The following is a 23,826-nucleotide window of genomic DNA, read 5'->3' on the forward strand; positions in this document are numbered from 1 at the left end:
TGTTTCAAGCTGTCACTGTGTATCTCTGTTACAAGCTGTCACTGTGTATCTCTGTTTCAAGCTGTCACTGTGTATCTCTGTTCCACACTGTCACTGTGTATCTCTGTTTCAAGCTGTCACTGTGTATCTCTGTTTCAATCTGTCACTGTGTATCTCTGTTTCAAGCTGTCACTGTGGATCTCTGTTCCAAGCTGTCACTGTGTATCTCTGTTACAAGCTGTCACTGTGTATCTCTGTTTCAAGCTGTCACTGTGTATCTCTGTTACAAGCTGTCACTGTGTATCTCTGTTTCAAGCTGTCACTGTGTATCTCTGTTATAAGCTGTCACTGTGTATCTCTGATTCAAGCTGTCACTGTGTATCTCTGTTTCAAGCTGTCACTGTGTATCTCTGTTTCAAGCTGTCACTGTGTATCTCTGTTTCAAGCTGTCACTGTGGATCTCTGTTTCAAGCTGTCACTGTGTATCTCTGTTTCAAGCTGTCACTGTGTATCTCTGTCACACTTTGCCACACTTTCAGGTTACTAGCACAGTGACTGCCGAGGGTGGAATCAAGGGGAAATGAATCCCAAGTGTGGAGATATTAGAGTCAGTGTTTCCCAGCATGCATCACTATGAGCAGCTCCTTCCTCCATACACAGACCACACTGTAGTGTTTAGATGACTGGGTGTGAGGAGCCTTGTGTTAACAATGGGAGACCTGGGCTGACTGGGGAGGTAACTGCTGCCTATTTCAATTGTCTTATTTCTGTACTGTTATTACATTATGGACAGCAGTGATGCTCTGGCTCCCTCTTGTGGTCAGTGTGAATGATGGCAGTGTGTGCAGCTATGCAGGGCATTGATGCCTGTTTCCAGGCTATACAAACACAGAGAGGGATTCAATCAAACACTAAGATCACAGTTTAATAGAAGAGTGGATTAGTTCTATTTGTATATGTGTTTTAAACTCTGCACTTGTGTTTCATTAAGTGTAATATTATGATATTCATAATACACATTTTTATTGCCTGTGTGTCGTACCTTACACTTTTCTCTATTAAATGTCATTTGTCATGTGTTTGCCCAGTTCTGAATGCTGTCTAGATCATTTTGAATGACCTTTGCTGCTGCAACAGTGTTTGCCACTCCTCCTATTTTTGTGTCGTCTGCAAATTTAACAAGTTTGCTTACTATACCAGAGTCTAAATCATTAATATAGATTAGGAAGAGCACAGGACCTAATACTGATCCCTGTGGTACACCACTGGTTACCTCGCTCCATTTTCAGGTTTCTCCTCTAATCAGTACTTTCTGTTTTCTACTTGTTAACCACTCCCTAATCCATGTGCATGCATTTCCTTGAATCCCTACTGCGTTCAATTTGAGAATTAATCTTTTCTGCGGGACTTTGTCAAAAGCTTTCTGGAAATCTAAATAAACCATGTTGTATGCTTTGCAATTATCCATTGTTGATGTTGCATTCTCAAAAAAATCAAGCAGGTTAGTTAGACACGATCTCCCTTTCCTAAAACCATGCTGACTGTCTCCCAGGATATTGTTACCATATAGGTAATTTTCCATTTTGGATCTTATTATAGTTTCCATAGGTTTACATATAATAGAAGTCAGGCTTATTGGTCTGTAGTTACCTGGTTCGGTTTTGTCTCCCTTTTTGTGGATCGGTATTACATGTGTAATTCTCCAGTCTGCCAGTACAATCCCTGTGTCCAGAGACTGTTGCATGATCTTGGTTAACGGTTTGTAAATAACTTCTTTCATTTCTTTGAGTACTATTGGGATGATCTTATCCGGCCCAGTGGATTTGTTTATTTTAAGAGCTCCTAGTCTCTTTAACACTTCTGCCTCTGTTATGTTAAAGTTATTTAAAATACAGGTCAACATGTGGGGCATGTTGTCCGTATCCTCCTTTGTAAAAACTTGTGAAAAGCAATCATTTAATATATTTGCTATTTTTGATTTCTTCATCTATGATTTTGCCATTTGTATCTCTTAGACTTTTAACCTCCTCTTTGAATGTTCTCTTGCTGTTATAATATTGGAAAAACATTTTGGAAATGGTTTTAGCCCCCTTAGCAATGTTCATTCATATCTACCTCTCTTGGCCATTCTAACTTCCTTTTTGACTTGTTTTTCCAGTTCCAAATATGAGGAGTGGCAAACACTGTTGCAGCAGCAAAGGTCATTCAAAATGATCTAGACAGCATTCAGAACTGGGCAGACACATGGCAAATGACATTTAATAGAGGTGTAAGGTACTGCAAACAGGCAATACATTTCTCCCCCCTTCCTTTCTATATTGGTTAATTGTAGGTTCATTTTTATTTTATTTTTTTTTAACACCACTGAGTCCCTTGTCCCTGTGCAACCACAATGTAGAAACATAGAGAATGTATGGGAATGGACAATAAACATCACTGCTGTTTCTCTTAAAGCATGTTTATTTATTTATAATACTAGACACTGTCTTAATACTGCATTACATTCTGAATATGAATAGAGCTGAATTATTAATTGTAGATAATACTTAGAATACCAGATACATATTTAGCAATAAAAAGCAATACATGTGATTTATTTAACAGTCGTTCATTATTTTGTGTATGAGCCGCCACACAAAGCTGAGCGCAGTGCGGTATACTGTAATGATGCTCCAGTCAGTCTGTCCGGACTGCACCTGAACCATCTTAAAAACACGGCGCCCCTAAGAAGCTAATTTGTAAAAGTTAGTAAAGAATTGCGCTAATATAACGAAGCTAAATTTGAACTCCTAGCTGCAGCAACGAGAGAGGGCGAGAGGGCGGGGCAGAGAAGGAGGGGGAGACGCTGCTAGGCAACCGGCTCGTGAACATTCCACTCAGCTGAGCAGAGACCGTTAGGATTTAAAAATGCGAACGTTCCGAGCGGCGTTAGGCGCTTCGTTAAATTAACACACCGTTGCTGGCATTTTAATTTTGAAGATGACCATATTTTAAATACTCAAATAGCACTGTATTAAAAAAAATACTTCAGTTCCAGACCGTTTTCCAACAAATAAAAGGAAGTGCGTATTTATAAAAAGTATATTTGTTATGATATTAACACTAAACAAATGTGCTTCAGTTTGGTGTATAATTTATTTATTTATTAAATGTTGTAGTATTTCTTTTTTTTTTAAATATTGTATTGTTTTCACAAAATAACATCCATACATTATCAGTTCATCTACTAGAGTAATCAAATCACAAATATTACTCGACAGTAATTCATACATAGACACGCTGTGGTAACTTCAAGAAGTTAAAATGTAAGGCTGGATTAAAGTTTAACCAAATAAATAAGTAAATACATTAATAACGACATGAAACAAAAAATATATGTAGGCCTATTTAAATTACAAAATGAGACCTGTTTTAGAAATTGATTTATATACTACCTGCCATTTAAATCTAAATTATATTTAAAACTGTTTGAGAAGCAGACTAGCATAGATGATTTCTAAAATCCATTAATATGTTAAACTATACACCACATTAGCACTATGAGAAATATAGAAAATGATCATTGTAAATAATTAGCTGTGAGATTATTTAGATAAATAATCAGAATTATGGATGCGTGGATTTTTGATTAAAATACCCACATGTATTTTTGTTTCAGGTCGTAATTTATTTATTAATTTCATTTTAACCCCTTGCTGGTGCCACGGCTTGTCTCTGTATCAATTCACTGATATTTGAGGTTTCCATGGTTCGGCCCGGCCACTGCCGTGTGTTTGGTTAAAACAATTTGTTTTTTTTTTTTGTTTTTTTTTCTGCTGCTTGGTAATTCAGTCATGAGGCAGCTGTAGCAGAGTGGCGCAGCGGAAGCGTGCTGGGCCCATAACCCAGAGGTCGATGGATCGAAACCATCCTCTGCTAGCTTGTTTTTCTTCTGTTAGCAAAGTAGTTGTTCTAAAATATTGACTGTAGGCAATTAATTAATATTACATTTCGCAATCAAGGATGATATAATGCTCAAGGATACTTGTCTTTCATAAGAGCTGAAATAAATTATAGCGCTTTGAGATTATATATGTTACTAGCGGATTTAGAAATGTACTTAATTATATTACAACTGTTCTAAAAAAGAATGTTATCTCGAAAATGCAGGCTTGTCAAGCCGAAATAGCTCAGTTGGGAGAGCGTTAGACTGAAGATTTAAAGGTCCCTGGTTCGATCCCGGATTTCGGCAAACAAGAAGATGATTTTTGTTTTGTGTTATTTTGAACTAAAAAACAGAGCACATTTTTTTTTCTTCAGTGTAATTGGATGAAATAACAGCGTATCAGAGTGCCATTTTCTAATGTGATTAAAAAATGCAAAAAACATCGTCCCTGGGGGAGCTTGAACCACCAACCTTTCGGTTAACAGCCGACCACGCTAACCGATTGCGCCACAGAGACCAACCTGAGCAGTCAAAACTGAGACCACATCTAAGAAGAAAGCAACACTGGGCAGGAAAGTAATCACATGTATGCAAACCAATGCAAGCAAACTTCAAGCCATTTATATTTATTCACAAATAACATAAACTCTTCCGTTGCTAAAAAATATTTAAAAAATCTCCCTTTGTGTTTCTCGGAAGACACGATGGAGGGCGCACTGCAGTTTTTCAGGCTGGGGAATATTACAAATTAGGAGACTGTTCTTTAAAATACACATGTAGGGCGGGCGTCTCTGTTACAAAGAATTGTTACACTTTGTATTTATCTCCATAATGCGTTGGGACTAAATACGCAGATACATTAAAACTATTTGGAGAATGCGGGCATCGATCCCGCTACTTCTCGCATGCTAAGCGAGCGCTCTACCATTTGAGCTAATTCCCCTTGAATTATGCCAGCGATTCTCATAGGCTACATCGCAGCTTAATATGAGCAATTCAGATTGTCTGGCAATGTAGTCTGCCAATTGCAAATTCAAAAAAAATTAATTAATTAATTAATTAATTAATTAATTAATTAATTAACTAACTAGCAAATATTTCGACGAGAGGTATGTTTTCAATTTCTTCAAAAAGTAGTCTCAGCTCATTGATTCAGTCGCTTTAAAATCCACCTCTGTGTCCCGATGCAGCAGCGCTGTGTGCTGTGGCTCGAGCTTGTTTGACGAGGCAGGCAATGCAAAAATGCCAAAACTTGCTTTTGTATCACACGACAAACTTAAGGTCTGCTTTAACGACTTGGCTGTCTCAAGTTAGTTTGTATTGTTAATGGAACACCTCGTTGTTGCCCAGTCATTGTATCATATGAAGTAGAGCTTGCCAGTCGGGGGCGACGGTCTGCCAGTAAAAGTTAAGACTATATTTGCAAGGATCATTTCTAGAGTGAAACATGTTTTGAAGGGATTGGTCTCGGTATCCACCAGGAGGAGTGGGAGTGTTTTCTTCTCAGCACCGAGCTGACAATGAGTGTTGTTTTCGGGCACCTGCTCGCTGCTAGTGATTACACTCCAATCTTCAATCGGGGGTTGTTGAAGGAAGGGGACACATTTTGAGTGCGTATCTCATACTGGGAGAAACGCAGAAAAAAGAAACCATCAAGCCTACAATTGTTCAGTTGTTTAAATCAATAAGCAAATTTCAAATTGATCATTGCTAATGCTAAAACAATTTAAGAACACTTTAAATAGGCCTTGACTAATATAAAAATATAGTAATGTGATTTGCACTGCGCAGGACTAGATGAGCTTAAATAAAGACATTACATCTGAAAATAACTTGTGCTTACCTCCACTTACAAGGAAAGGGGCAAACTTTGTATTCATCCTCATAACGTGTTAGAAAATGTAAACAGCAGTTGGAGAATGCCGAAGTCGATCATCCTAGCATGTTAAACGAGGGCATTTCTCCTGTAAGCTACGTCTAGTAATAGATCGTTTATACTGTTCTCAATGGTCCGCATCCCAGCCTGAGACCACGATCCAGTGGCCGACGGAGATGTTTTTCATAGTAATATGTTATTTGGAATATTAAAACAATCAAGTTAACATGTTTGGACACAAAACATTTTTCAGAGACGTTAACAAGTAGTCTGTTTACAACAAAAATGAAATCTGTGTTAGGAACACTATTTTAGTCGGATTTAAACTGGTATTTAGTTTTGACAACAGTTTGGTATCAGCTGTTGATTTTCTTAAAACAATCTTTTATAGTAAAATAAAGAAATGTATTCTTTTTTAAAACTAAGTAAAATTGAACTGTCAGAAGTGGGATTTGAACCCACGCCTCTATTCAGAGACCAGAACACACAATTCTTTGGAAAAATAGAGTCTTGGAGTCTGGCGCCTTAGACTGCTCGGCCATTCTGACACACAACTTTCGTTATTGTAGAAAACCGCATTATTTATTTCAGCACACACTAGGGTTCTCGTATCAAGGCCCGATTGGGTTTATTACGCACATACCAACTGTTGCTCCATGAATGATGTTAAGACCATTGTAAAAAAAAGAAACTGATTGAAGTCAAGCCCAAAAAAGTAAGATTCTTTATTTCAATATCGTTATAGCTATAAAAGATGCACGAATTTTACAATAGCAATTGCTATATGACAATGACCAATAAGTAATTTTGTTGCAATACTGTATACAATGTGAACATAATCAGACATTGCTACGTTGCCTCGAAGAAACATCTTCAATTTGTATTTAAAAAGGATACCCAGCGTGGGGCTTGAACCACGACCCTGAGATTAAACAGTCTCGTGCTCTACCGACTGAGCCAGCTGGGCTAAATGGTGAAAGTAACATTCACTCTAACCAACTGAGCTATTAATTTGTCGTTAGAAAATACTGAACGACAAAAGATTCCAAATATAATCCACTGCACGTCACCAGAAACAGCTTTGATGACACAAAGTCGTATGACACGAACCCTAAGAATTTTATACCAGATTCATTGTCGCTTAGAAACAACTGCAGCCTCCCTACCTCAATACAAATAAAACCAATACAAAAATCAAATTACATGTATTTAAAAATGAATGGTCTCATCCATCTGGAACGATTGGTTCTGCATTTATACAGTATCAAATCTGTAAAAAAATGTTGTATATATATATATATATATATATATATATATATATATATATATATATATATATGTTCATATTTCAAGTAACTGCAGCTTTATTATCATAGTGAAAACACATTACACATGACCACAGTTCTTTAACAAAATGACAATAACAAAGCCGTTCCCATACCGGGAGTCGAACCCGGGCCGCCTGGGTGAAAACCAGGAATCCTAACCGCTAGACCATATGGGAAGCTGAGAAACAAAATCATGGACATGCAACAGTAGCTAGTATACAGTACAATGATTGATATATTTCATTACCAACTACAAATGAAAGCAAACTTCAAGCCATTTATATTTATTCTAAATTAATACAAACTCTTCAATTACTAAATAACTATAAAAAAAATCTCCTTTTGTGCTTCTCGGAAGACATACGATGGAGGGCGCACTACAGTTTTACAGTCTGGGGAATATTACAAATTAGCAGACTGTGCTTTTAAATACACATGTAGGGCGGGCGTCTCTGTTACAAAGAACTGTCACACTTTGTATTTATCTCCATAATGCGTTGGGACTAAATATGTAGATACATTAAAACTATTTGGAAAATGCAGGCATCGATCCCGCTACTTTTCACATGCTAAGCGAGCGCTAGACCATTTGAACTAATTCCCCTTGAATTGTGTCAGCGATTCTCATAGGCTACATCGCAGCTTGATACGAGCACTTGGAAGGAAACAGCTGCAGGAAGGTTCTCTCTGTCCAGTGTAGGAACTGTTAGATCCTGAAACACACCGGTGTCAGCAAATCCCTCCTCTTCCTCCAATTCAATAGACAGATCAGAGCCAGCCTCCAACCTCTCAATCATGGCACCGTCGTCATGGAGAACTGATTGTACAAATACTCCACACCAATTAGTTCCCCTGCAAAAAATAAATAAATAAATTGTGTATTTGTAATTAAGAAATCCCTCTATGTTATAATTATTTAAAGATTATAAAAATCAAACACTGCTACCAACTCCTGTGTGGAATTTCAGAGAAAATTGCGCTAATGATTTAGAAGCTTTATTCCTATATTTTTAATGGTAATACTGACAATACTTTATCAAGTTCACTGTACCTGTGTATTTGCATGGTCCAGTATAAGAAGGTATGATTTTTCAGGAGTTCTTGGTTGCTCAGTTCAGCACCAGTCATCAGAGCTGAAAAACAACAGCAATAGGTACCTGGTATGGTAACTGGACCACATATCATTTATATCAACTGACTGTTTTCCTCCAAATATAATAATGCCAGTATTTGATATGTGTATACTAAAACATTCATCATATAGCACCCAAGTTCAAATCACACCATCAGTTATAAAAATGTATTGTACTAGATAATGAAATTAGCACTGAAAGGGAGACCTATAAAGTAGTTATAATGTGAAGATCATTATTTTTATAAGCATTGATTCAAATTCAAACTTACATGGTTGAACCTTCTGGGGCGATACCAGCTTATGGATCACTTTGTATCAGTCAGGTTGAGCTGCCATCAGCCTTTCTTCTAAACAAGGGTTCCATCTGAACCTGAAAAAAGAGCATTTGTGACAGAATAGCAAGGTTGCAGTTAAACAAAAGACTTCAATTAAACAAATAGCCTAAACACAAAATAGTCACAATGGCCAAATAAAAGGTTTCTACACAAAACAACAAGAAATCAAAAAGGGGTTCACTGGGTGAAAACAAATAAACACTACTATACAATGGCAAAAGGGACTTATTGTTGAAAAAAGAGAGATTATTTTTTTAAAAAGCATGGAGTACCCATGTTCACGTTAGTAGTAATATTACTATAGCTTATGTCAAAAGTCTAATTTATGACCCTTTTGACCTTATAGGTATGAATTTATGAATATATAATGAGGGGGCGTGGATTTATGAATTTATGAATATATAATGTGGGGGCGGGGATTTTATATAGGAGTATGGAATATTGGTATTGATATATATATATATATATATATATATATATATATATATATATATATATATATATAAAACAGACCCTTTGTATTTAACAAGTGCTTATAAACATTAAATATTTATAAATGTAAAAGAGTATGAAAATAAAATAATTACTGTTGGTAGGATTCGAACCCACGCTGACAATTGAGTCAAAAGGATCTTAAGTCCTTAACCACTCGGCCACAACAGTTTTTCTTAAAACATTAATAAATAAAAAATAAGTATTAAGCTTACCGGGGGTTTCAGAGAATCAAGGTGGTATGGTGTTTGAGCAAAAGGTTGAACAGATGGAGACTACGATGGGTTTTTGTTTTTTAAAGGGGCAAGTCTGGGCATGTTTTTCAGACCTCATAAAAAGGAGGAATATATTTGGGCAGTTTATTAGAGTGTTACACAAGATGTCTCATACCGTTGTTAGTTGCTGCTCAGAGAAAGTGGATCTTGAGGATCGAGAAATGTCTGAACTTATAAAAGCCTTTAAAAAAATGCACATTAGCCCTTCCACAGATGCAAAAGAAACCACGGCTTGTAAAAAAGTTTCAAGAGAGAGTCCAAGCAAGGGGCCTTCAAGCATCCGTCCCAAGGATCGTCTGTGTACTGTACAACCTCCTCTGTGGACTGAACTGAAAACAAACATCAATGAGAGAGAGGGGCGGATGTTTTAGGGTAACTCTGAAAATGCCCCTAGGGGCGGCGCCTCAAGGACCACCCATTCAAGGATCTCTGATAGGTCATCTCAAAGGATCCCCACGGTGCCTGAGGCGTCAAAACCCTCATAGGCCGAAACCTAATCTTGGGGAGCATACTAAAGGGGGTCCCCCACATGCCCTTATGATTGAAGGAGTCTGACACCATGGCTTCTGCAAACTTTAGATACTTCTCTGAAAATGCCATTCTTGAACCTTGCGATCTTGAGATGGATTGGACCAGTGAAGAAATGACCCATCTTATAAAAGACTTTGAAAATGTCCCGCTCCTCAACCCTGCAGAGTCTGACGACGTTGACGGGGGCTTAGGCATCTCTTTTGAAAAAGTATTAAAGATCTCTATGGGTCTCGTGGCTTCTCTATTGGAAGTGATCATTGACCGTGATATGGTGAAAAATTGCCGTGGTTGCGAAATTGACCACCCGAGCTAGCTGAGACAAAGCTGCCTTTTTGAAGTGGCCCCCAATTATTTTGATCAACATTTTGAAGAAATACTAGAAAAAATACACGTCCCGTGGCTGAAGCTTCTGGTGGCTAAAGCTCTAGCTTGTTTCAATTTTCATCCATCTTTGACAAAACTTCAGAAACTGGTGGAAGATATTTTAACAGAGCTAAGACCAGAACACAGCATTAGATGTAAACTGATTCATCTACAAGAAACCCTGGATGACAAGACCAGAGACATTGTTAACAAAATAACCAAAGCTTTCTACCATCGCAGTTTTACAAACCCTCGCGCTCCATTAGCATATTACGGGGCCTGTGACTTTGAAAATGGGGAATGTCCAGACTCCAGCAAAACTGAGGAAAACCATGGAGGGGCTGCTGTTTGAGTTAATAGCTGAGAAAGTGGCTTGCAAGAGACTCTTTCAAAACCTGATCCCTGTAAATGTAAAAATTTTCAACAATTTAAAAAGTGTAACTGATTTAATCCATAAAGATATTGATGGTCTAGAATGGTCAGAGTTGGTAAATACACATGTAAAACACTGTAAACCCTTAAATGCATTTTTAATGAATATATTACCTAAAATGTTTGATGAAATAGAAGAATGCAAATGTACACATATCATTGTTTTGTATGCTTATGTGACAGATGTATGTTTTTATAACATGGCAAGGTTTTTAAGAGATGAAGATATATCGATAGTTGTGCAAAATGTCGTGGATTACTTAGTGACTAATCATGAATGTTTGTGTAAAAACTTTATATGTCTTCTAAAATGTCCTAATCTTCTTGATAAACTGTGAATAAAACTTTTGAACTTCACACATGTCTCTGAGGTGTTATGATAAACTTTGAATAAAAACTTTTTGAACGCCATATTTGTCGCAGTTGTGTTATTTTGGTTAAAGATGACACATCAGCGTATGAAAAAAATATACTACAATCCCTCAAATCCTGGAGGTTTAGGGGGTTTACAGACTCTTCAAAGAGCTCTGGGGTCTGAGGGGCCTAAAGTCTCTGAGAGGGTTTTAACTGACTTTTTATCAGAGCAAGACTCATATACATGGCATAAACCCTCTAAAATAAACTTTAAAAGAAACACCGTATTTGTATCTAATATCGATACACAGTGGCAAGCTGATTTAGTGGATATGTCTAGCTTGTCAAAAGAAAATGGAGGTTATAAGTACATGTTAACATGTATAGATATCTTATCCAAATATGCATGGGTATTGCCTTTGAAAAAGAAGTCATCTAAGACGGTGACAGAGGCGTTCAAGAGGATCATCAGCGCTGGTAGGAAACCTAAAAAACTACAAACTGATAAAGGGGCAGAATTTCTAAACAAAGCATTTCAGCACATGCTAAAAAACCATAATATTCTACACTTTACCACGGGGAATGAACTAAAAGCATCTATTGTTGAGAGATACAACAGGACTCTGAAAACGAAAATGTGGAAATATTTCACAGCTTTTAACACTCACAAGTATATGGATAAACTACAAGAAATGGTACAGGCTTATAACAACTCCTTCCACCGTAGTATTCAAATGAAACCTTCAGAAGTTAATGAAGATAATTCATTTAAAGTGTTTAAAACTTTATACTCTAAGAAGAAAAGCCCTAAACATATAAAGTTTAAGTTTGCAGTTGGTGACAGCGTAAGAATTTCAAAGTTAAGAGCTCCCTTTATAAAAGGCTATGAACAGACGTTTACATCAGAGATTTTTACTATAACAGAATGTATACCAAGATTTCCACCGGTGTATAAACTATGTGATTATGATGGAGAGCCTATAATGGGCACCTTTTATGAACCAGAATTGCAGAAAATAAATGTCAAGACTGATAGGCTGTTTAGGATAGAGAAGATAGTTGCTGAGAAAAAGGAAAATGGCAAAAAGTCTTATCTCATAAAATGGGCCGGGTGGCCTGAAAAATTTAACAGTTGGGTCGCGGGGCATCAGGTGGTGGATCTAAAGAGTTAACAAGTACGGAGTGTATTTAATTACACTTAAAACATTATTCAAGATGTCTCAAGACTCTTTTTATGTAACTCTGCCTAGTAACGCTTCACAGGATGTATTCCCTAAAAACGCTATATCCAATTTTACAATCAAATTGGTTAAAACACTGAATCTACCGGGAAAATGGGAAGTTTGCTTAGCAGAGATTCAATATCCCCATACCTGGGATAATATAAGCCTTAAAGACAGCACTTTTATTACTTATGATATATAAAAAGCGGTAAAACATGATTATACTATACCAAAAGGATATTATGAGACCCTTCAGGATGTAATAACGGCTATGAACGATGCCATACTCGGAAAAGGAATAGATCAGAAAGGTGACAAAGCTTCCGATGAACAATATAAAAATGATTTGAAATTAGTCTATAAACCTATAGAAAGACGAATTTATATAAAAAGTACTACACCATATATGATTTATGCCAAAGAACATCTCGGACAAATGTTGGGGTTTCGTGAGACTATAAAGGGTGAAACTATTGAACTATTGGGCCCTATTGCTGCTAAAGTGTATAGTGCTCATTTGAGGACCCTATACCCAGCCGATATCAGAGCGGGATTTTATACCCTGTATGTCTATACTGATATCATTACACATCAAGCCATTGGAGATAGTTACGTGCCTCTTCTAAGGTGTGTCCCTATTAAAGGCAAAAACAACGATATAATCACGGTAACTTAAGACAGACCTCATTACATGCCCCTCAGCAAGACCAACTTTGACACGTTAACTATACAAATTAAGACGGACCAAAACAAGTTAGTGCCATTCCGTTTTGGGAAGGTTGTAGTGAAGTTGCATTTCTGACCTGTAAAGCCTCTTTTTTACACCTAATTGAAAATGGGCCCTAATGGATATGTCAATCCTTATATTAATTATTACAAAAATCAAGCTGGTAATGGATTGCCTGGATTTTCTGGAGCTCCGGTAATGTACGGAGCGGATATAGGGGGTATTTTTAGAAGTCTTTTCAGAAAAGCTTTACCGTTACTTAGAAGGGGTTTTGAAATAGTCAAACCTCATTTTAAATCAGCAGCTAAAAATATTGTTAGTGACGTAGTGTCAAATGTCCAAACAAGTCATAACACTCATAGCCATAACAAGAGACAGCCAGGGGAGGGATTGATGGTGATGTCCAGAGGATCCAAGAGAAAACGTAGCAAACCCCCAGGATCTCGCTATCATCAACACAAAAAGGCTAAACCAGCTACATTGAGGTCATTTAGTAGCGGTAACCGGAGAAGGAGTAAGAAACCAAAGACTCCCAGAACAGCGAAAAAGAGAAACATCTTTTAAATCATGACGCTGGTACATCATATGTCTCAAAAATGTGTGAAATCAGAATTGGATCTGTTTACTATACCTTATACCCAGACAAGTATTGAAAAAAACCTTTATGTGGAAATTCCCCCCCTGTCTGCCTTGTCTGACACGGCCCCCATCGAATTTTACATAGCGGGAAATGGGGAAGATTATCTTGATTTGAATAATACTCTTTTAAGACTTTCATGCAAAATTACTAGGGCTGATGGCGCCAATTTAGTTGGAGGCAGTATAGTTGGTATTATCAATTACCCTGTAGCTACCATGTTTTCACAAGTGGATGTAACTTTAGGAAATCGTTTAATTAGTCAAAGCAGTAATACTTATCCTTACCGTAGCATTATAGAAGCAATGCTAAACTTTAGTAAGGACACTCTAGAATCTCAGTTCACGGCCGGCTTGTTTTACAAAGATACCCCAGGACACATGGATGAGACTGATCCTGCAAGGGCTAATGAAGGTCTAGTTAAACGGCATGCTTTTACCAGAATGAGCCATACCTTTGAACTTTTAGGACCACTGCATGCGGATATATTTTTTCAAGAGAAACTCATGCTAAACGGTATTGACCTGAGAATTAAAATGGTGAGGGCCAATGACACTTTTTGTTTAATGTCTGATGCTGCAGAAGAGTTCAAACTTAAAATTTTAGAAGCCTCTCTCTATATTAAAAAAGTAAAAGTGTCCCCTGAGGTCAGAATTGCCCAAGCTCAGGCCTTGATGACCTCTAATGCTCGATATCCTATTGATAGAGTGTCTATGAAAGTTTTTAGTATTCCTAGAGGGAGCAGGGTCTGTAATCAGGAGAATTTGTTTCTGGGGCAGTTACCAAAGTTTGTGGTTATTGGTTTAACAGATAATGACTCTTTTAGTGGTTCCTACGCTAAAAACCCTTTTAACTTTAAACACTTTGCCGGGAACTTTATAGCTATGTACGTCGATGGTGAACAAGTCCCCTCAAAACCATTACAACCCCTCTATACAGCAAGACACAACCCCGTCAGGGAATATTACAGTCTAATACAAGCCACGGGTAGACATCTCAAAGACAAACCGCTGATAATTGATAGGTCTGACTTTATTAGAGGCTATACGCTCTATGCATTTGATTTGACCCCTGATCAAGAATGTGGAGATCATTTTTCCTTAGTGAAAAATGGTAATATGCGTCTTGAAATGCGTTTTGCCAATGCTCTGCCAGAGACTGTGAATATGATTGTTTATGCTGTTTTTGAGAACGTGATTGAGGTTTCCCACCAAAGAGCTGTTCTCTTTGATTACTGAAAAGTTTGATACAACATTGATCCTTTTAAAAATGAATACCACTCAGCTTACAGCGATGCTATCCAGCAACCCAGTGACTGCAAAGTATTTTTATGGGGTTCTAGCTAGTGATCAGCTACCTAAAGGAAAAATAAAAAAACTGCCAGCGATACTCATTGTCAACACTGACCCCCAGAATTATCCGGGAGAACACTGGCTGGGGATTTATCTAAAAGAAGAGGGCCAGGGAGAGTTTTTTGATTCTTACGGTAACCCTCCAGATTTTATTTATTTTCCTAAGACTATCTCAAACTTTTTAGACAACAACGCTAAACAAACAGTGTACAATAATCAGCCTCTACAAGGTCTTATGACCACGACCTGCGGCCATCACTGTGTTTTCTTTGTACATCATCGAGCCAAAGGACTTACTTACCCTGAAGTTATGGCGCTCTACAGTTCTGATTTAAACAAAAATGATCTGATGGTGTCCCAATTTATACGTTGTATGTCTAACCCTAAAAAACAGAACTGTATAAATATATTTTCATGCGTGCAGTGTGTCAAGACTCATCATGATTTTAAAAAATGTTATGAATGTTAATCTTCAAAAACTTATGACAATGTAGATGCTGAATAAATATTTTTATTGCTGTAAAGACATATATATATACATATATTTCAGACATTGTTTATATAACATTTGCATGAATATACAACAAAATGTATCAGACAATGTTTACACAACATTTGCATGAATATACAACAAAATGATATGTAAACTCAATAAAAACAGTAACATCTTAATAAGTTTCCCATAACTGCTGCCTTTTTTTCTGCTTCTTATGCATAGGGCTCTCTAAGGGTTGTTTTTTATAAGCTTCTATGAGTTGTCGTGTTTGAGAATTAGGTACTGTAGAATAGGGGACATTTATTACAGACAAACCTTTGATGAATTCGGCCCATCCTACAGGTAACCTATGTTCAGGGATATGGGTATGCCCCGTTGCAGCCCTGATTAAATCAACCATATGCGACCCTCTAATGTTCTTGCCCCTAAGAATGAATTCCCCTTGATCGTTCCATGAGGTAACCAAAGCATTCTGAGACATAGCGTTTAAAATAAAATTAGCATTTTTCTTAGATCTGGAGGGAACGCTACTCATAACAGCCGTCACTATCTTAGATGCAGATTCTGCTGCCGGTTGGGCCGTGTCCTCAGAGGGGGGTGTAATTAATGTCAGGGTATTAAACTCTTTTTCACTCTGTTTAAGCAGGGTTAGATATCTCTGTAAGGAGTTGGTGTATAGCTTAACTTTCTCATGGTCACTGATGTCGCTTCTAAGTAGAATGCTTTTCATTTCAGAGTCAAGTCGGCTTTCAACTGCTTTTTTAATAGGCTCAGGGTGTAGGGGCTCAGGCTGCCGAAGTCTATCGAGTTGATGTTGTGGTATCAGAAACATTTTCTGGGACTGAGTCATTTTTTACAAATTAACTTTGAGGCGTTAAGAGTCCTGATAAAAAAGGCAATGCAATCCTTATTAAAGCGCCAATAAAACCACCACTCTGATTCACAGTTTTTTTCTTCTTTTTAATTGAATGGTTCTTATTGCATAGGTTCTTTATAACACGCCACTGCTTTTTGAGAGTGTTTAACTGACTCGAAGTTAAGGGGATGTGACCCTTTAAGGCATTTAAGGCAATTTCCACAATAGATTTGATAAAATCGTCTGAAGCGTTTCGTAAAATTGCTCTTCTCTGATGAGCAGAGCTATGAACTATGCTCTTTAAGAGATGGAGGTTACGTTTTATTCTAGCCGACATGCTGCGTTGTTGCAGAGCCTAGATAAATAAAAGTTTTACAGCAATATCTTGCCGCTTATAAGTGTTTTGTCTTGGTATTTCTCATGATGTATGCAACTGGCCAATCAGGAGTAAATAAACCAGTTCTTAGACGGTATGCTTCGGGGGTTTGTGCCTTTAAGTCTATTAAAAGATAACCATAGGGTTTTTTTGTCGCATCTTCAAACGCTTCTAAGAAAAACTTGGAGTTACCGGGGTACATCTGTCGGGCTAGTGTGTTGATTTGAAGTTTATCTCGAGGGTTTTTAAACAGAATAATGTAATTGGCATTCAAGTTTATAGTACGACTCATTTTTCCTTGAAAAAACGAATTTTGAACCAAATACAGCACACATAAATTCCTATGATGAACGTATTTTGTAAAAGCTTTCTGTATTTCATCATTTTCGCTAGCTGCTTCCATCAAGTCGTCTATAATGATTAAATTGATTTTGTTAGGCGGCATTAAATTATCATCGGTTAATGAATCTGGTATGCTTTCAATAAATTTGATATTTTTAAATTTAAGTGCCAATTCATTGTATAGGACCTGCCAGCAACTGTAACACCATATGATATTCTCAGGGGTTTGGGAAAAGATCTGTTGAGAGTTTTCTAAAAGCTGCTTCACAAAATAACTTTTGCCTGAATTGGAGGGTCCCGATATTATAGCTGCAAAAGGTACGGATAGTCTAATATCAAAACCATCTTCAGTATCCATAAGGAAGAGATGTAAAATCAGACTGCAAGACTCGCTTATTGTAGACTATTTGAAAGGTTTTCTGGAGTGGTTTGTTTTCCAATTGAAATTCTTTTTTATTACGGTGAATCTGGGAGCCACGAATCATGATATGCTCTGCGGGGGTGTTTCTATCATGATTCACAAAGTTTTGTACAAGGTCTTTTAATGAAGCGAGGTTAATTAATTTGGAATTCTCATAGTTTAGGGTAATCCCCTTTACTTTGAGACATGTTTTTCCGATGTTTGTGATGTATCCATATGTTTTAGGGCTCCCTGACACAAACTCTGTAATGTATTCCCCCGGCTTTAACTCGCTAGTTAAATCACCAAGATAATCGCCTAGTTCTGGACGCCAAGCCAGGGGCCTGCTGACAAAGATTACAGAGTCCGTATCATGATACAGACAGCGACCCTGCAGATGATCCAAGAGGTTATAGAGCTCTAGCCGGGCGTAAGCGGTTGTAAATGCCGCTATGAATACGTTTACATTACCTGTGGGAGTATAGGTATCAGAAGCGTAACGCCACTGAACCTGAGCCACCGTATCACTTACAAAACAAAAATGCGACACCTGATATCTTTTTGAAAAGAGATAATGGAAAAACTGGTCAGGATCCTTTACCAAGCTTGTAGAGAGCTGGTTAGTTATCTGGGCTAGTTTTCCCCACAAACTATTGAGGCATAGTTTGGAGATTTGTCTTTTAGCTGGATTAACATTAATGTTTTGAGGATCTAATTGAACCCCCTCTTTCTGAAAATATTCAGCAATATAACGCTCTTTACGCTCCTCATCGGTACAATGAGCAGGGTACCCTGAACTTTCCTGTTTCCCCTTGAGATGACAATTAATGTAACCTGTAAAGAGAGTGTCAGATTTCTGAGGAAAATGACAAACTTCATGTATTTTAGACACTTTGTAACCTTTCTCAAGAGCTTTGACTACCTCTACACTGCACCATGTCCCTGTCAAGGCTCTTTCTCCAGAGGTATGATTACATACCCCAGTCTGGTTTAGTGTTTCCGCGCATGAGTGGCAGAGGGTAAACATTAATTTACCACAGATGCGGGCTGGCAGTACAGGGAAATAAAGACCCCTAGGAGGCAGAACAGTTAATTTGAACAATCCAAAGTACTGGCTCAAGTCTTGAAAATTATGGTAAATTATGGTAGGATGGTCTACGGGGTACAATTTTGTTTTGTTAACAAAAGGATACAAGCGAGTGAAATCAAAGTATTCCACCCTTTCATTTTCCTGGGCCACATAATGTAATGTAATGGCATTTGTACGACCCCCAAACAGAGCCTCGCGTGGATTTATACGTTCTGGAAAATCAGAACGAATCAGAAAATCGTGAACTTTAGGCTGTTTTTTCAGGGTGTTCCATTCATGTTCCCAAATAACTCTGACTTCCAACCCGTAAACCTTTTGCAATGTTTCAATCTTTTCATCAAAGTGATGATACATCGTACCGCACGATACTTTGCTTAAGGGGTTTACATCAGCAGAATCATAGCACAAGGGACAATCATGAAAAAAACACCCTGCAAATTCAAAAGCCGTACGCTTACCATTAATCACAGCATAACCGTCCAAGAAAAAGGGTCCTATTTTAAGCTCTCCGTAGTTTAAAGCATGTTGAATGAAAACATTTTCAGTTTCTGCTACATACATTAACCATTGTATCGAGGCATTTGAAAAGCTTTTTTGCTGTTCACTGTAATTGTCGGGAGGAATGATCGCTATTGTGTCTTTAGGCATGAATTTGCTTCTATACATAGCCATGCACAGTGAAGCAATGGTGGTACATTGGAAGGGGTCTATCTGCCCTATTGCATAAACCTCGGTACGGAATTTGATACATGCCTCTTTCAAAATTTCAACATCATTTTTGCAGTAGAATGCCATTTCGTCTCTGAAATTAAAAACACCATTCTTAATCGAATCATACAATTTGTAAAAGGCATCACGATCTTTAGACATCATTTGGTGAACACCATAGTAAAGGGGTTCTGGATAAGGGCCCACATAATTCTTGTTTTCAGCAGTATTGAAAAAATGAGGAAAATATCCTTTTTTGGCTTCAAATCCCATAGCTGCAGGCAGGGCACTTAACTTCATGGGTAAAAAGTTAAAGGAATCAATGTAACGCATCTTAAAAGCCTCGTCTGTAAAACACATCAACTTGCTACCCTGAGCTATGATATGTGGGTTAATTCCGTTGGTTACTAAATAATTCATCAGTAAATAACTGTCATAAGACTTTGCATTGTGTGCCAAGAAAGTATAGCCTGCATAACAAGGTCTACGATACCGCTCAAAAAACTTTTTCACACATTCCTCGCCCTCCCAAAACCATGATTCACCACCCATGTGCATGCAGTACAAATAATTAGGAATGTGCACGGTTTTGTCGGGTCACATTTATAGAGAGAATAGCACCTTGTACAAAGTTTTAAAATGTCACACATAGAAACCTGTTTTTCACTGTTGGTTTTATCTCGGAGAATCTTATGCTCATCATAACAGAGCTGTGATCGACAATAACGATTGCAATCGTTACATTTTACCTTTACAGAGGACTCGCTGTTACAGGCTGGTGAAAAACACACATTACAGTGTCCTTCACATCGATGTCCAGATCGGTTACTATATGCTGTGTAACAGTAATTACACAGATAGGATGCACCCAGAAAACCTTTCAAGTTAACAATACCATAGAAATGATTCTCATGAAGAAACAGAAATACAGTTTTGTTTTTTGCTCGAGTATCTGTTTGGTGATTCAGGAACACATCCTTTTGAGGACATCTGTACCAGACCACAATTTTAACATCTAAGGCCTGTTCAAATTTATCTATGTCTACAAACGACACCATTTGATGTTCACTTAATCCCACACTCTGTTGAAGTTTTAAAGCCTCAGCCATACACGTATCATAGGCCCCCCTGAATTCTGGAAATAACAAGCTCAGAACGCTGTAGGCAAAACATAATTGATTGTCTCTGTTGTAACATATAATCAGATGCTTGGCTTTTTTTCTAATAAGCTCACTTTTCATTAAGGTCTGCAAACCTCTCCTAATACCCGCTCCTTCCGGACACCTAATAACCTGGACAATCAACATCAAAGAGTCATCAGCCAAAATTTCACTATGACTTTGAAGGAGAGCTTCAATCTGACTGAGAAAATCGTCTAGACTTAAATTGTCTCCAGTCATTTTTACATACACTGGTATATCTAAGGATCCTGCTCGTAATTCAAGCTGCACAACGTCTGCAGGTCTTAGCGTTCTAGAAACCTCACTCAACATATTCTCTAACGTTTCATGCAGCACAGTAAAAACTTCAGCGTAGGAATCCAGATCATACAGATGTGTAAAGTTAAGAGATTGCTTCAATTCGAAATTGTTAAACATAGGTCGTTGTCTACGCTGTACACCTTCCCCACCAATTCTATCACCGTCGCTATCGCTATGGGGGACCTGTAAACCAGAAGGACCAGCCACTTGATCATCATGTATTACACCACCCCCCGGGACTTTTATGCTAAAAGAATCATCAAGGCAACCCCCTTCGTTTAAGCCTCCCCCTATTTGTTTTTCCATATCACCTACACCCTCTATAGTACCATGATTTTCTCTAGACAATTCATGCAAAAGCATATCCAAAGAGTCAAAATTGATCTGAGTCAATTTAGCATCATTAACAAACCCCGGGCACTGGGAATTATTGTTGTCTGTATTAGTGGAGTTGTCATTTATCGGGGGAGTATCTGTAGAAATTTCATCAATCAGAGCCCTGATTGACGGTAAAATATCTGCGTTATAATTTAAATCATTTAGTAGTTTGTCTAGATAGTCAAAATTCTCAAAACCATTTAAATTTTGGGGGTGAACAGTGTGTGGTATGCCACAGGGGGCTGGAGACATACTATGTGTATGGGAACCTATTGAGGGAACAGAATTTAAGGTATTTCGGGGGACGATTATAGAATTAACCACAGAATTTGACACAGTTTGACTCGGATCAATTGAAACCTTTTTATTTTTGTGAACACCAATCACAGCATCATCATTGTCAGAATCATCAACAGTAATTTCAATGTGTTTCCTTTTACATGTTTTTTTGCGATGTGGTTCCATTGTAACTCTACAAATACACTGCTACTGTTTTAAGAAACCCAGCGTTTTCAATAGGGTAATTAATGTTTGTATATTCTGAGCCACTTCTGGGTCAGAAACTAGGGCCCTTATAGCAGGATGTCTGTAAATGATCTGCTCTATAGTCAGATGTACATGTTTCAATAGCTCTACGCTGTGATACCTAGCAGTAGTTGAAGTTGAGGGGAGCGTAGGTTTTAGCCTTTGTGATACTTTGGAGACTGTGGGGGTGCCTCTTGATTGTAGCGAAGTATGAAACCTTTCGGAAAATTTACGAGGCCTTTTAGACTTTGGGTCTCTGCTGAAGGATGTGTCGTCCTCGGAAGATTCGCTTTCCACAAGAAGTGTACGTCTAGTGGGCCGTTCTAAATGAAAATATGCCAAAATATACAATCAGACCACAAATACCTTAACAGATGTTTGAAATATTTAACATACTTTAAAAAAAAAAAAAAAAAAAAAAAAAGCTTCATTTTAAATACACTTACTTTTGAGAGGTCTTTTTTCAGATTTTTGATGTTTATTGGGAGGCTCCAAGGGGGTATACGCTTGTATAACTTGGCCCTCCTCCGATGTACGGGCAACGTCGTTCCTTTCGGGTTTTTCAGGATCTTCTAAAATAATATAATTGGTTGAATATGAATGTTTTAACCTAAAAATAATTAATATTAATTATGAAAAAAAAAAAAGGATCAAACATATTTTATTAACCTATAAATACATTACTGTTCATACTTTTAGACAATTCGGAGTCTGACGCTAGGTCACTGAAAGATGTCATGAAGTACTGTTCCAGATGTTCAGAATCTTCAATATATTCTGCTTCTAAAAAACAGAATGAATCAGATATGTTTTAAAAGGAAATCATAATAAAATAAACAATGTCTAACATGTAATATCATTCAATCACTATATATATATATATATATATATATATATATATATATATATATATATATATATATATATATATATATATATCAAATACATTTATGTATTTGTTATTAATAAAACATAAACAGACTAATATGTCTACTATTTTACTCACTTTTATGCGTTTCTGCTATCACTGAGAAATTATTTAAAAAGTCCTCAGGCACGACTAGATCACGTGGTATCTCAAGGGATATGCTATGGCCCGGGATCGTATCTGCAATTTAAAAGGAGGTATTTAGTTAGACCATAAAAAAAAAAAAAAAAAAAAAAAAACCCTCGCGATATTTTGGTTTAACAAATGAAAAAACTCACCATTCTGATTCTCCAAAAACCATGTTGGGGACAATGGAACGAATGTAGGTGAGAGGGGAACGACCGTAGGAGGCTGTTCAATTACTTCCTCCTGGTGTGAAATTAAATGTTCTTCAAGAAGTTCCTGGATATCTATTAAATATGAAAATATAGAATTTTAAATAAATAAATAAATAATAATATTAATGACCACATAAAATAAAACACATGCCTTAATTCACCGTGTTAAAGTGTGTATTTATAGTGTTCATATATCAGAGTTACATGCCTCATCTTAACTCTTAAAATAAAACCAGCATCACAGACACGCGGCACCGTCTTCATTCATAAGCAGAAATAAACCGCGTCTCAAACATTTTTTACACTACATCTAACATTTTACAGCCATTAAACAGACTACTCACCCTTAAAAAAATACCGGATACCTTGCATCACAGACACACAACACAGTGTTTATGCAGTAATAACTGTGTCTCAAACATTTTTTACACTACATCTAACTTTTTACCGCCATTAAACAGATCAAACAAACAAACAACAGGGTACGTTGCATCACAGACACACCGCAGAGTGTTCAATCCCAAACAGTTATAACAGCGTTTCAAACATTTTTTACACTACATCTAACATTTTACAGCCAATTTAAAATATGACAAGCAAACAAAAAAAAAACCGGTTACGTTGCATCACAGACACACCACACATTGTTCGTTCATAAACAGTTATAACAGCGTTTCAAACATTTTTTTACCACACATCTAACATTTTACAGCCAATTTAAAATATGACAAGCAAACAAAAAAAAACCGGTTACGTTGCATCACAGACACGCAACACAGTGTTCGTTTATAAACAGAAATTAAACCGCGTATCAAACATTTTTTACCGCACATCTAACATTTTACAGCCAATTTAAAATATGACAAGCAAACAAAAAAAAAAAAACCGGTTACGTTGCATCACAGACACACCACACATTGTTCGTTCATAAACAGAAATTAAAC

The 23,826-nt window shown here is 37.2% G+C and overlaps 1 long non-coding RNA gene and 2 other non-coding genes across 3 annotated transcripts; 1 reads left to right on the forward strand and 2 right to left on the reverse strand.

The window, feature by feature from the left end:
* The first annotated feature begins 5,314 nt into the window (after positions 1–5,314).
* Positions 5,315–5,519, forward strand: LOC131703508 (small nucleolar RNA U3). The gene has a single exon (XR_009309950.1). It is a non-coding gene; the product is annotated as a small nucleolar RNA U3 (small nucleolar RNA).
* Positions 5,520–7,212: 1,693 nt separating this feature from the next.
* trnae-uuc (transfer RNA glutamic acid (anticodon UUC)) lies at positions 7,213–7,284 on the reverse strand. The gene has a single exon. It is a non-coding gene; the product is annotated as a tRNA-Glu (tRNA).
* Positions 7,285–7,847: 563 nt separating this feature from the next.
* LOC131703193 (uncharacterized) lies at positions 7,848–8,803 on the reverse strand. The gene is made up of 3 exons (XR_009309715.1): positions 8,513–8,803; positions 8,160–8,241; positions 7,848–7,960 (listed from the first exon to the last, which is right to left on the reverse strand). It is a non-coding gene; the product is annotated as an uncharacterized LOC131703193 (long non-coding RNA).
* Positions 8,804–23,826: the final 15,023 nt, after the last annotated feature.

Source organism: Acipenser ruthenus, chromosome 32 (assembly GCF_902713425.1).
Source record: "Acipenser ruthenus chromosome 32, fAciRut3.2 maternal haplotype, whole genome shotgun sequence".
NCBI lineage: Eukaryota > Metazoa > Chordata > Actinopteri > Acipenseriformes > Acipenseridae > Acipenser > Acipenser ruthenus.